General features: G+C 41.6%; 1 pseudogene across 1 annotated transcript; it reads right to left on the bottom strand.

The window, feature by feature from the left end:
- Positions 1-6,052: 6,052 nt before the first annotated feature.
- LOC308225177 (deoxycytidine kinase-like) lies at positions 6,053-14,329 on the bottom strand (annotated as a pseudogene). The gene is made up of 7 exons: positions 14,259-14,329; positions 12,920-13,038; positions 11,426-11,634; positions 10,734-10,881; positions 9,532-9,647; positions 8,955-9,054; positions 6,053-6,079 (listed from the first exon to the last, which is right to left on the bottom strand). The product of its transcript is annotated as a deoxycytidine kinase-like (transcript).
- Between the last annotated feature and the right edge of the window lie 455 nt (positions 14,330-14,784).

Below are 14,784 nucleotides of genomic sequence, written 5' to 3'. Positions count from 1 at the left end.
CTGGCACAGATAAATTTTATCAGCCCACTCACTGCAGGCATAGACTAAGTGCAAGTCGTTAACAAACATCATGAAAAGCCATTACTTAAATAAGCTAAATATCTACTAACATGGCGGAGATACTAGATATGTCACACAAGTTTAAGTTCTAAAACTTGGCAGATACAGTTAGAAATAATGCCTAGATTGCACCATGCTGTAACATCTTAGCATCACCAAAGATGAGTCCTGCCCATGCTAAGCCACTGAATGGGTTGGAAAGCCACCAGGAGCAGAACAATCGTCCACTAGAACACAAGTGTCACGCTGTCGCCTGAGGAAAAGGCTGATCTTGGGTATAAGCTGTGATTATGTTCAAAGGAGACGGAGAGTAAATCTCAGCAGGTCAGAGCTGAAACTGTAAGATCAATATGTACTTCACAGTTGAATGTCTAAGAATAGTAGGGACACTCATTAGCTACAAACCCATGACTGTAAGTGTACGTGCAATAGTATGAGGCATACTGAAAATAGAGACTGCTGGAGAAAAGGAGGGCTCCCACCCTCAAGGAATCTCAGTTAACTCCCCAAGTCCTCAGGCTGCTCAGTTCCACAAAATGGAGCTATATTTCTTTGTCCGAATACACAGCAAGCCTACCATTCACACACCAGATGTTTCAAGCATGTTCCAGCAAGAACTGCAGTTAAAGCAGGCCATCAAAGCTACAGCATCCTAACAAGCGTTCATCAGACCACAGCCAAAGCACACTGCAACAGCAGCCCCGCTTGATACGCTTTTCAGTCAGTTGATGCAATACCTATGCCCTAGACAGTACTAAAGCAGACAGCAAAGAGCCTGTCAACATGGGGACACACATGAAATACCTACCCAACTACTCTGGATCGTTGCAGTCAACTCTCAGGAAACAAGCAGAGTAGCTCATCAGAAACAGATACCTAAAAACTCAAGTCCTGCTCTGTGATAGCAGGTCTTCTCCTGAGGCACAACAGAGAGAGGACACAGGGACCAGCAACCTGCTGCAACTGAACAGTCAATGACCTGAGGCCACTGTACACAGCTGAGAAGATCAGGGTAAAGGCCATGAGCTAGACCCACAGCCATAGCTAGCCAAAAGCACAGTGGAAACAGCAATAGCTGTCATTTTAGGAAACTTGCAAAGGCAAATCTGAACATCATTATGAAGAAAAGAGCATGCTGTCAGCATACAGACAATAGGCAGTACTGAAAGCAGGAGGGCTTAGGAAGAGCCTCAGCACTCCAGTGGGCTAACACAGAGTGTTCAGAAAAGAGGACCAGAAAACCTAAGATACGAAACTGGAAGAGCAGCAGAAGCCAGATCCTCAAGCAGGCTGCATACCAGTGAAATTTTGGCTTTAACAAGTCTGTTACAACTTGTACGGGATCATGGTTTTAGTAGTTATTAAAAGACAAGACACAACAACTGAGAAGGAAATTGAAGAGAAAGGTACAAAATGCAGGACAGGAGAGTCTGGAGAAAGCAGAGGAATGTTTTTGGAATGAACTGCAGCAGCAGTATCTCCATAAATAAGTCTGAGGAACCCATTGCCTTTCTCTAAATCAGTTAGTACTATTAGCCAGCAAAAACACATGGTGCAAGCTGGACAATCTTGGTATTCTGCAGACACATATATGTAACTTACACACTGCCTAAGGCACTGGCAAGAGCAGCCAGCAGTAATCCAAGCAAAAGGCAATAGCTCATATCCCAATTTAGCATGCCCACTATTCTTATTTTTGCTATTATATTATTTATGGCCATGGACTGAAAGCTAGATCTAAAACCAACAAAAAACACACAACAGGCTCGACTTCGAGGCTCTGCATTTTACATTGATTGTACATCCACACTGAGTACCAGCCTAAGGTCAAATAAATCACTTCACTACTAATGCACAGTACGAAATCTGTGCTGTTTGTCTTTACTAGATACCAGTCAGAATTTCAAAGGATGTGTACCCAGCTCAGGCGAATATTTGGCACACAAAGTACTGTAAGTGGCTCTAAGTAGTAGAATTGGTCATTGCTCTACACTGCCAGCATTAGTACTGCTCACTGTCTGCATTCAGGCCCAATAGCTCAGCACTAGCAGACAGCTGTCACTCAGACACTAGGATTACTGTTATCCATGCGCTAATGTTTACTCACAGAACAGAAGCAGCTGATGGTTGCAGGGCATTCCTTCTGGTGTCAAAACCCCTCCTATCACCTCAGCTTTGAGTAGTCTTTCACTTAATCCAGTGGGGGTTTGTTTTATTCCATTCCCTCCAGAGATCAAAATTTATCTCATTCAGTATTTATTAATCACTTTTATGGTTTTGCTGTGGTAAAGCTCTTTCTTCTTTACCTTTTCTAAAGCCATTCACTGTTAAAGCACTAACACTTTTCTCGCAGGCAGCACAGTGAGAACCAAGAACAGAATGACCTCCTGTGGCAATTCTGCACATAGCTTCACCCCAACACTAGCTGCAGACACTAGGACAGCAGACAGCTTTTGACATCCATTTACCTCTCAGTATCAAACTGTAGTAAGTTTCCTTTCCTCACAAACAGTGACAGTTTTTGGTGGCCATGTTTTTCGAGAAATGAAATAACTTCAACACAACTGGTGCTGCACTAATGGCTTTGAGTAGCTTTTAAAACAAAAGTAATTCCTATTGGCCATGAACCTCAGCCAGTGGCCCCTTCCATGAGGGGATCAAAATACCCCAGTGAGAAATCTCAAACCAGGATTTGGGCTGGAAGAGACCAGTTCCAGTCCCCTGCCATGGGCAGTGGGGGACACCTTCCACTAGATCAGGTTGCTCCAAGCCCCATCCAGCCTGACCTTGAACACTGCCAGGAATGGGGCAGCCAACCTGTGCCGTGCCTCACCACCCTCATAATGAACACTTTTCTCCCCTAATGTCTAATCTTCAGACCTACAAAGCAGCACATCAATATAACTAATGAATCCTCCCAGCCTTCTGAAGATGTAAGCAGATATTGATAATTTAAAGATTAAAGAGGCAAAGAGTGATTTAATCACAGTCATACAATGAGTTTAAATGGGAGCTGAGAAAGTACCCTTTGAGTTCTAACACCTAGCTATGCTGAAACCTCCTGGCAATAGAAAATGGTGTGCAATTGCTAAGATAGAATTTAATTATTACTATGTACATACTTCCCTGGTCCATGCTTAACAGTTTACGGTCAGTTCATCCTGAATCATTTTTATTTCACAAATAGATTCTTGGATTCTTTAATTACTGGAAAAACAAAAGAATAATCTCAATATTAAACACCTCTTAATCCAATTCCACTTTTGGGAAGCTTGCTTAAATTAACAGAAGACAGTAGAAATAAGTAAGAAGCACAAAGTAATAGAAAATGAAGTTTTACCTACAAAATTGGTTGCTATTCTAAGAAAAATTTATACTAAGAGAGAAGTAAGAGAACTTAAAATCTATCACTATACAGAAAACAACAAGGACAGAAAATAAAATGAGGCAATATTACGCCCCTTGCTCACACATATACTTGCTTAGCAATTAAATACTATCAATCAGTATTTTAATCTGTATCCTGAGAAAAACATAACAACCCACATAGCAACTTTATTTGCTGATTGTGAGGACACTTGATTAAAACAAGCAAGGATTTCTAGCAAGTTGCAAAGTCTCTCGTACCCAGGGGAAGAGAAAGGGACACGGCACTCAAAGACAGAAAAAACCATCATCACCAAACAGTAGATAGCAGTTCAGAAATCTTTCTAATAGTCAAAAAAGCAACACAACAATCCTGTTGTCTGGTATCCTGGGAATAGGCTTAAGCAAAGGAAAAAATACTGACAAATTTGAAGTCTGAGGTACTGGCAGAGCTGCGCGCTATCAGCTGACATACAGGCAGAACAGGAGCACATCTCCACGGCTGTTGATGCTTGTCTGCCCTACTTCCAAATAACTTCAGCTCCACATAGCTCAGCCCAGCTACTTTCAAAGCCCTGAGAAGCTTGGGGGTGAGTGGGGTCTGGGGTCTGTGGTTTGGGTTGGTTAGTGGCTTTTTTTCCACGACAATTAAACACAGTTTAATAATTGGTCATGACTTTGCTCCTTCAAACCCCAACCTAGCAGTCAGATTTTGTAAGGCTTTCTGGAACAGGATGCAGATAACCTGCCACAGAATTTCTATGTGCTCTGTGATGGGTTCAGAAAGAAGCCTTTATTAGAGCTCATGCCTGTTTACTCCTGTCAATGAGCACTGTCATTCCAATTCTGTAATTAAATCCACAATTTTGACAACTGAAACTGTAGGAATAATTGCACTCTTAGTCAAAGTAAGTTGCTACTGTTCAGACTGTTGCCAAGACTGTTTTAAAGGCTTCTGCTGTGTACTTCAAAGAAAAGCTAAACTGAGTCTTCATCCATTCCACCTCACTTCATTTCTGGAGCAAAATTCTTAAAAGCTTTCCTTTTCCTAGGCAATCTGAAGTCCAAAACAAGACTTTGTAACATACTATTGCTGCATTCCACAGTAACATAAACACTACATAGCCATTTTCATTGATCAGTAAGTTATACATATGACACATTCTACATAATCCTGTGTCTCTATCCCATAAACCCATTTTCCACATGTAAAAAAAAACCAAAACCCTGAAGCCAGTCACAGTGTTTCAGAAATCTCAGAGGACTTGGGACATCCAACACGCTGAGAAAACACACTACCAAATTCTTTTGCTGTACCAATATTGCACATCCCAATCTACAACATCATTTCTTTTATGAAACAAGGGAGCCGATACTACCAAACGCTGAAAAAGTCTTTCCAACCACCTTTATTTTTCAGTCAAGGTTTAGCGCATGCCAGCACAATACCAACCACAAAGGAAGAGACTGCATCTCAAATTCGCTGGTAACACAAGCAACTACAGCAGACAATAAAATGCTTTACAATGAACTTTGGCATTCAAAACCCAACTGTGCAATCATTCAGAAATGTTTAAAGCAGAACAAAGCAGCTCATAAAACACTATATTGAGATGTGCACCCTATATAGTTTGTCTTTTCTGCACCTGAAACAGAAACGGTTCAGTCAATAAAACACGATGCACTAGAGCGGCAGCTACTTCACAAAGGTCTCCCTTTCTTGCTACTCAGGAATGAGAAACAACAGGGACAGCCTACTGCCAGTATCGCCAGATCTCATGTAAACACCCAGAAGGCCCAGTGAACAAATGGAGAAGCTGGGAGAAAAGCAGGAAGCCACCTCTGACATCCAAAATGCAATTAAGGGAAGGGTTAGAAATACATTATTTACAGATGGAGGCCCTTTGCAAAAGGTTCTTCCTTTTACGGTACCCATCAAGCAAACATACTCCTCCACAGAAGAAGACGACTTAGCAACAACAAAAGCATCTGTGTTGTATTAAGAGCTTGGGGTGGCAAGGGGGAAGACACCAAATATGCTGGACAATGGAAAGCCTCTAAATACCCTCATTTGCAGGGTACAATGAAAACCTCATTCAATACCTACAGCATTTCAGCCATATTTGGATTTGGTTTATTTCAATCCATTCTATACAGAACTTCATCTATCAAAACTGTCAGATGACATTTTTTTATACCTTACAATATAAAACTCCAGGTTATATTAAAATTCCCTCAGCAGCAAAAATGGGGTTTACTTTTTCCTTCCTCAGAACAATGAGACGTCCATTACCAGTCAATTCCACTGAAAACTCAATCAAGAGATCTAAAAACCCACTACCTTCTTGAACATTAAATAGCTACTGAGAACTCATTTGGGAACTCTTGGAATTAGAGTATCTTCAGAACTTGCGTGTGTTTCTTCATATAATACTGAACAGACCTTCACTAAACAGTGATTTATTTAATAATTTCCTATTCACAAAGCTTGTTTGTTCCTCATAATTACATCAACAGGATTGAGTCCTGCCTCTCCAGAGGCCTTCTATAAAAGCAGAGGCTGCACTCAGACTTTGATCGTGCAGATGTTTGGAATAGCTTGATTCTTTCTGTGCTTCAAAGACGATTATAACATGCTCAAAAATTCTTTGACCTGCAAAAAGAAATAAACATGGTCAAGCAAACTAAGTATTCATCAACAGAAACATACAGCAACTACATTTACCTTCCCAGTGCTTTATGCTTTACTACAACCTACAGAAACAGGAACTGGGAAAAACAATCTTTGGCTCAGCTATGCCATTTCTTGTCCATCAAGAGCTTTTCAGTTCAGGTGCAGAGACACACTCAGTGGAACAATGCTCATTCCTCCTGTGGTCCTAAACTATGGCCCAACATTGCAAATGATTTATCTTAAAAGCAGGTCTAACCTAAACACAAGGAGAATAATGACTATCTCAAAACACTGGCATTTGGAAAACACTAAGTCACACCCACTGCCATAAAACTGCTCACATTTCATGTCAATGAACAACCCAACATATCTAATTACTACGTTCCTTGGAATTTGAGGATGGCATGTAAATAAGAAAACATTACCCAGCAAAACCATAGTTTCTGAAAAAAATTTTATACTGTAGAACAGCCATAAAGAGTTCAGGTACTGCTGAACTCCACTTCCAGTATTTGAAGAGTGGCTCAAATGTCTACAGCTACCTAAAAATCAATAGTGGCCCATAGAAAGCTATCTAGAACCCAGAGTAGGAAATCCCTGACCCCACAGAGAGTACCAAGACAGCACAGCACCTCAAATAATCCATGCAATGGCATGAGAACTGGATCCAAACCAGGCAGCATGCTACCATTACGCTCCTAAGTGTGGTCACTTTAGACAACATCTTAAATTCAGGTCACCATCAAAGGTGGCAGGAAGACAACATGCTGAGAACACACTTCTTGCCATATGTCTGCGTTCTGCCTTGTGCCCCTCCCCAAAAGTAAAAGAGTAATCCCTCCTCCCTTTAAAGCCTCAGGGCAGCAAGGGCCAGGCCACCTTTTTTAAAATATAAGACCCAAGGAATACAGGGCATGAGCATACAACTTCCATCTCCAGTTTCAAGAGCATCCTAGCAACTAAGCTGCAATACAGCCTGAACAGCAAGCATTTTCCTCTGTCCCCTCAAGCTCCACTACTGCCTAGAAAGGAATCAACAATGTTACTAGAGAATGTGGTATTATTCCTTTGGCAGAAGCTCTCATACACAGAACACATCTGTAACCATTTTGTCCAAATTCTTCATGTGAAATAGAAACAGATCTTCAATCATGTTCTCCACCTGTGACCCTTCCTTTCCTAGATGAGGGCTCAAGGAGGCAGAAAAAAATTAGGTCAAAATCTCTTCCTGGAGAGAAGGAAAGACATAACTGTGCCAGCACTCTAATTGGGGAGGTACTATGCAAAAGCCCTCCTCCGCTTCAGGAAGGACCAACAGCAGTAGTGCACAATGAACCTTAGCACTAGGCATAGTTTCAGGATAGCTCTCTGCATGCAAGCATCACAACAGAGATGAGAAGGAAGAACACAGGTTTTGGGTCCCCACTGAACATAAGCATACACCGAAGGCCCAAGCACCCAGCCTCATGAAGACTGTAGCAGTTCTGGGACTCCACTTCGAAATGCCAAAAAAGGGCTTAGGCTGTTCCCAGATAACCTGACAGCCCTGCACAAGTAAACTCCTCTGAAGTCCCTACATAGATGCCTGTAGTGCAGATGTGAAGCATTTTCACTCAACAGCTGCGATGTCCAGTTATTCTGTCAAGTATCAAGCTTTAAAAGAGCAAATACCGTGAAGACTGGTTTTAATCAGATGAACAGTTCTCAGAGGATCAACTGAGATGAAAGGATAAAGCTGCTCTTCTTGTGAGGTAAACGATTTATTTCCAAAGAGCAGAAATATGTGCACATACCATTGCTAAGGTCTGTAACTCATTGCGACTACTCAAATAAAAGTCAAGTTGTCCTCAGCTGAATCCCAAGGTTCAAATACCAAAAACCAAAACAGCTAAAATGCTGATTGTTTGGCCTAGCTTTAAAATATCCATTACACCTTTCATGCTAAGGATTACATCTTCTTAATGCAAGCAGAAACCTAAACTTGAACTCTTTTTATATCAAATAAACAGTATTTTTTCCATGCCTTCAAATAAAACTAAGAAATGCTTCTGATGAATATTCTGCATTAAGTCTGAAATGAACGTACAAAGCTACATTTGAAAAGTACTGCCTCATGTTTCAGATCCTGCTTTTGAGGATTTTGACTAACACTTTCATGAACACAACTGAAGGGAAAAACGTTCATGATAGTGCCAATTTAATAAAGAAGGGTAAAAATATTGTAGCAGGCTGTAAGACTGTTCAGTATCTGTATATAACTCCATGACTTAAATATTTTAGATGGATGGTTATACACTGAAGTGTATTTTTAGAGCAAAGGATCCCTGTCTGCACAGCTGGATTGCCCTTTGCTGTGACAAGTGAACCAGGATGGGGGCAGCCCATACTCTCCTTTGTTTAGCTAGAGAGATCTACAGAACCTAAAATCATTTTCCACTGGCTCACTCATCCTTCAGTTTTCCCTTGTACTGGTTTTGTACTGTATTTTCACAGTCCAAGGCACCAAAATTCTTTTTTTCACTAGTCCTGTAGTTGAGACACTTGCACACCTAACCCAAAGAAGACTTTCAAACAGCTAACAGACATTTAAATTAGAAATTACATTTACAAACAAAGCTACTAATCAAAGTCTTCTCAAATATGCCTAATATGCCTGGAACATTTCTTTCCCTTCATTTTTTCCTTTTTTTCTTTTTTCAGTGAAATTTTATGTAGGAAATACCATGAAGAGCCACGGGTTCTAAGTCTAGTCTGACTTCAAACAGTGCTACACATACAAGAACTATCCTGAATTTCTTTCGACATGCTGGCAATAAACCTCACTCATCAGTTTGTTCTGCTTATGAAATCTTACCTTTTCAGTCACGTGATCATATCTGTCCTTTTTGCTTTTGAAGTCTTCATTAACATCTAACATTAAAATGGGTATTTCCTGGAGATACTCAAAATCCATTCTGTATTGGGATAGGAACATAGAAAATGTTAGTAGCTTAAAACAAGCATCCACCATTCAAGTCTCTGTCAGCATTTTCCTGGTCAAGAACCCAATGACAACTGCACATATAATCTACAGCCACGAACTCTGAATATAAAGCAGCCTGAATTTACAGTGGCACCTAGGATACATTACTGATTCTCAAACATTCTCTTCCCAGCACCTAAAGTTACATTCAACTACATATTGAATTAGCTCAGCTGAATCCTCTGCTATTCAGAGCTCTACATGAAGAGAACTCAAGGCACATTGAGTGTCCTAGTGATAATTAACATGCTGTCAAGCCAGTACTACTAAAGAACTACAGACAGAAACATTCCTGGAGTTTAAATTTGCATATCATAGGAAAAGCTCAACTTTCACTGGTTGAAAAAACATTATTAAATATCCTTACAAGGATCAGTACATCTTTAAGTAACCATTAAACAAACCCTACCGCAGTGTCCTATGCTGCAGTCAACTTTCATGTTTGTGGTGAAGCTTCTCCAGATATTCTATGGGAATTTCTTGCTCTTCATCTCTTCCACGCAAGTAAATCCTATTTAAGCATTTCGGAAGGCAAAATATAAAAATTAAAAATTATTTAAAAAAAAATTAGTTTCTGAACACCTACAGAGAAAGTATAGTTTGCTGAAGTTTCTTTTGCCAACCCTTCCTACTGAGCTCAAAATGCCACTGCCAAAGATGAATATTCAACTTGCTAACTATCTTACTAGCATAGAAACAACATACCATGTTCAGCTGATGGAGCCCACAGACTACACACTAAATCAAAGGAGGACCCAAGGAAATGTATCATGTTATTTCTCCACTACAAGGAAAGTCTCAAATAAGCTCTTTATTAAAAGAAGGGGTACCCATGTATTGCATGAAAAGAGCACAGACATGCATTTCAAAATCTCTGTATATATTTCTGGCTCTTAGAAACCCGGTTTTCCCATGTAGTTAATCATTTGTTCCTGTCCTGAACACATACAGAGCCTCAATAAGATGTCAATCAAAACTGTTTAAAACTGTTGTACTTTCCGATTTAAATATAGGTTCTTGACTTGGGGGGGGGGGGAGGGGGAAGAGAAAAGAAAAAGAGCCCTAAATAGCAAGCCTAGCAAAAAAGCCCTCAGAGAAACTGTAGTTTTCAATTCCAGTGGTATTTTCCGGTTTGCTCTTGCCATATATTCTGTTTTTATAATTAGAAAAACATTATCATCACATTTTATTAAAAAATACATAGGCTACATTTGAAAGAACATTCTTTTCTTTAAGTGTTTCCAGACTGATTAGTCATAACTCAAGCATTGGAGCCTTCAGGGGAATACTGCAACCTGAACTGAAATCATTAGGACTGTTACAGGAAAAGATAGAGTTAGCTCGAGATTTTAAGAATATCACATTTCAACAAGCATTTTTCAACTGTTTCTTTGCCTGTAACAGCCAAAGCATCTCCTAAAACAAAGACACAGTGACACACAACTGTGACCTTATTGGAGTTGACTGCAAGCACACTATTCTGTTATCATAAAAAAGGTCTAAAATTATAGTTAAACCCTATACTTAAAAAATACTTTGGAAGCATAAAGACAGACCAAATTTTACAGACAAGGCACAAAACATGCACTCGCATTCTCTGTGAGGTCACACCTCAGGAGTGGCTCTGAGATAAATGATGCCATTCATTGCCAGCCTCTGACCAAACTGCTGATTCATCCAGTTGTGCCAGTCTTGGTAAACAGTCCACTCAGTTTCATCCATGCAATCGGACTCGTATAAATTAGCCGCAAAGATGTACCTGTGAACACAAAGTAGTTATGGAAACAGAAGTTAGCTTGAACACAGTTCTCGCTTTGTTTGCCTCAAGTACTGCACTGTAAGTAGAAAAGAAGCTGAGCATAGTAATTCTGCAACTTCTTTGAGGTATACTTAGAGTAGAAATAAACAGCTGGTATCCTCATTCTCTATGTCCACTGCAGCTGGCCAGAGATGTGTCCTCAAGAAGCAGTAACACCGGCAGCTCAGATATCAAATCTAACTTTCTTAATTATCAAATCTAACCTTTTGAACCCAGAAACAGGGTACAGCACTAGGAAATAGCCATACCTGTAATCAAGGACCATAAAAGAAAACAAGGCTAAGTGACAAAGGAAGAAATAGCTTGTGACTCTTCTTGATGCCTGTTCCTCTCCTTTCTTTGAAGGGAAACACGCATGCACAACGCATAAAAAACCTACGCACAAAGAAACTACAAACCCTGTTAATTGATGATATACAACAAAACTACAAACCCTCTACCCAGTTATTTTACTTAGGAGAATTTTGATCTTCGCTCAAAGGACCCCAGTCTAATGTCCCTGTCACTGTAGACAGATCGCTCGAAGAAGACGACAGGATTCTCTGCCTTCCTGAGCTTGCCATTGAGGGATCTCAGCTCAGCCCAGATCCTGCTCAGGCACGCATATGTCTGGAAAGTGAATGACCACCTCTCTGGCTTCTCATACATCATTCAAAGCACATTTCTGCCACTCTTCTGTGATGTGGTCAGCTCCTGGTTGTCAACAGAGACCCCTTAAGTGGAGAAGGTGGATGATGAATGTGACAGAATAGCTCTACAACACTGAAGCTGTACAGCCTTCATATCAGGTTTATAGCTGCTTAATTTGCTTCTCAACCTCTTTGTAATACAAGGCATAAATGTCAGAAACATTATTCCTTCTACGGTGCCGAGCAGAATAATCAGCTCTCTGCAATTCACAGTGCCAAAGTGTTAAATTACCAAACCACTTTGGTCACCAATTACAAGCTTTAATAAAAGAACAATATCCTATCGGTACAAAAAAATCAACAATATGGTAGAAAAATCCATGTTCCTTTTATTCTGACAAGTATGAGCTTAAAGCTGGGCTTATTTTGGTTTTTCATCTAGTAAGAGGAGAAAACAGCAATTTAATAAGTCCAACTTCAGGGATGACTGTGATGGATTTGAAATTTTATGTTACACTTGCTGGACCTGACTGGGATGGAGTCAGCCTTCCTCTTAACAGCCCATAAAGGGATGTGGTTTGTGTTTGCGGCCAAAAGAGCAGCAGTAACCCACCAGTGTTTTGGCTATTGCACAGCCTCAAAGCTTTCTCAGTTTCCCACTCTGCCTTCCAGCAAGCAGGCTGGGGCAGGCAAGAAGCTGGGAGGAACAGAGCTGGGAGAGCTGATCCCAGCTGTCAATGGGATACCCCACATCACAGAATGTCACACCTCCATTAAAAGCTTCCATTTACTTCACCAAAACACACTGTACTTTTTGCCAAAAGAAAACTCTTCTACAGGTCCACAAAAGCTCCACACAGCCAGGATTGTGGCCACTCAGTAGGAGCTGGATTGCCAACAGCATTACAAGTACCTGACTGAAAAAACATCACTATAAACCATTTAGCAGTAGTTCATTATTTCCTAGACATTTTAAGGGACACCTTCCAGGGCACTTGGAGCAGAGAGTCCCTCTGCTCATTCACAGTTGATAAAAGTAACTTTAGTCCTCTCTTTTTTCCACCCCCTGCTTTTATACATAAAACAGAACAGACTTTTATAGCTTTTATAATTTACATCCTGATGATGAGTAACACTCATTCTACAATTCACCAAGCAAACTGTAAGAGAGGAACTCAAATACCAAGATAAGAATCAGGAAAAACGTTGCTATCACATACATTTTCTAACAGACATTGCCTATCACATGTACTCGTCTTCTGAAATTAGAAGAACATGTGACTGGGGTTTGGGGTTTTTTTTTGTTTTAATAAGTTTTTGGAAAGAAACCTCAGTTTCTTGTGTCATACCTCACAATCCTCTTCAGAGTTGGGCTGAACATTGCACCATCTTGCTACAGGCTCAGGAACAACTTCCCATTCCTTATCAGCTTGTTTGAGAATCTCCACAAACGTCGATTTCCCTGCAGCTGTAGAAAAAGCATCCAAGAAGAGTGGCCGTTAAAACATTTTCACAAGGAAGAGTGGCATTATTTAACCACTATGGAACTCCAGTTTCAAGTCCCATAAGGAAGTCTCCCACACTCATGTACTTCTGACTGGATGTCAAGCATCAGAGACCATCCAGTAACACAGATCACCAATTCAGCGAGCATCGGGTTTTTCTTTTTTGTTTCATACAACACCAACAGCCAATTCAACAACAAAACAACAATGACAAGATGTCTCAGCCCAGCTCAATTATCTGTGTTATAAAAAGTTGCATTTGCAATTAAAACACCAAGTCCTAAGTTTCTTAAGGATACTGAGTGGTCTTGTCTCAGGCATAGAGTTACAGCCTTCCAAGTTATTTTAGGAAGCTAAAACAAACTCCACAAAGAAAAGCAAGCAATATTGAAAGAAACACCGAGCAAAAGTGATGGTTTCTCAAATAGAGACACCAAGGTGCGTTACCAGTCACTTCCTTCAGCACGGAAGTCATTAATCTGCCATCAACTGAAAAATAAAAAGCTCAGGAAATTTCAAAGAGAGACACTCGAAACTGACAAAGGCCATGAGTTGGCGCTATCGATTGCCACAGTGTGGATCAGTAAATGAGCTGATAGCCCTGCAAATCGGGTCCTCGATTTTAAGCACACCCTCTTGCCAGGAAAAAACAAGCAAATAAACCAAATCAAGAAAAAAAAAAAAAAAAAAAGACGAAAAAAAGAAAACCCAAAACAAGGACCCTCAAAACCCCAGACCAGAGTGTCTTATTATAAACAGTCCCTTACTGCTGCTCTTCACAACGGGCTTCTACTCATTAGGCAGCCTGAACATGACAAGTTTCACCTGACAGCCTGCACCGACACCTGTGTTCCACTCTACAGCTTAGAAAGCTGTGAAAGAAGCCTCACTCAAGACTCAGAAGCATTTTTAATGAGGTGCATAAATTAAAACCTGAAGTGGAAAGCTCCCCCCTTCTCCCTCCGCCTCACCATCCCGCCATTTTTACAGCATCAATTCGTTACTTCCTACGTTGCCAACACAAAGTTATCAACGTTACCGGCGGGCTTGTCAGCACAACACACCCCGCCGGCCTAACTCACACCTCATTACTTCATGAAACGCCTTTTTCGCAGAGTAAAGGCGAAGAAGAGCCCGATAAGGAGGGAGAAAGGAGAGAGGGATGGCGGCGGGCGAGACTCATCGATGTTGCCCTCTACCGCGATCTTCTTGATCCTGTCCCTCCAGCCGTCCGCGCTTGGGAGGAGTGGCCATGGCAGCCACCAGCGGCGTGAGGGGACAGCGGCGCGCCAAGCCGCCAACGGAAATAACGGCCGCCGCGCTCGAATCTGGCGCGCGACAGGCTCGAGGAGCGTTACGCGGCGCCGCGTACGGGTGCCGTACCCCCGCCAGGACGGGCAGTCGAGCCCAGCGCTGCGGATCCGCAGCAGAAGTGGAGTGCATCGATGGGAGGGCGCCGGCCCCGCCCCAGCGGAGGGAGGGAGGGAGGGAGCATACGGGATGTTCCCCCGGCCGGGAGGCGGTGCTTCCCTCAGAGGCCAGTGAGCGCAGCGGGGGTGGGAGGTGCTGGAAGGAGAGTGGATGGTGCAACGGTGTCAGAAGCTTGCAGAAACGTGTCAGAAGTCCCATGCAGGTTGGGTTTAAGAGGGACCGACGCACTTAAAACTCCCAAACACCCACTGAGCTTGCACTTGACAGTGTGCTTCCCG

This window comes from Psittacula echo (genome assembly GCF_963264785.1).
Source record: "Psittacula echo genome assembly, chromosome: 1".
NCBI lineage: Eukaryota > Metazoa > Chordata > Aves > Psittaciformes > Psittacidae > Psittacula > Psittacula echo.
This window is presented reverse-complemented; position numbering and strand designations above follow the sequence as displayed.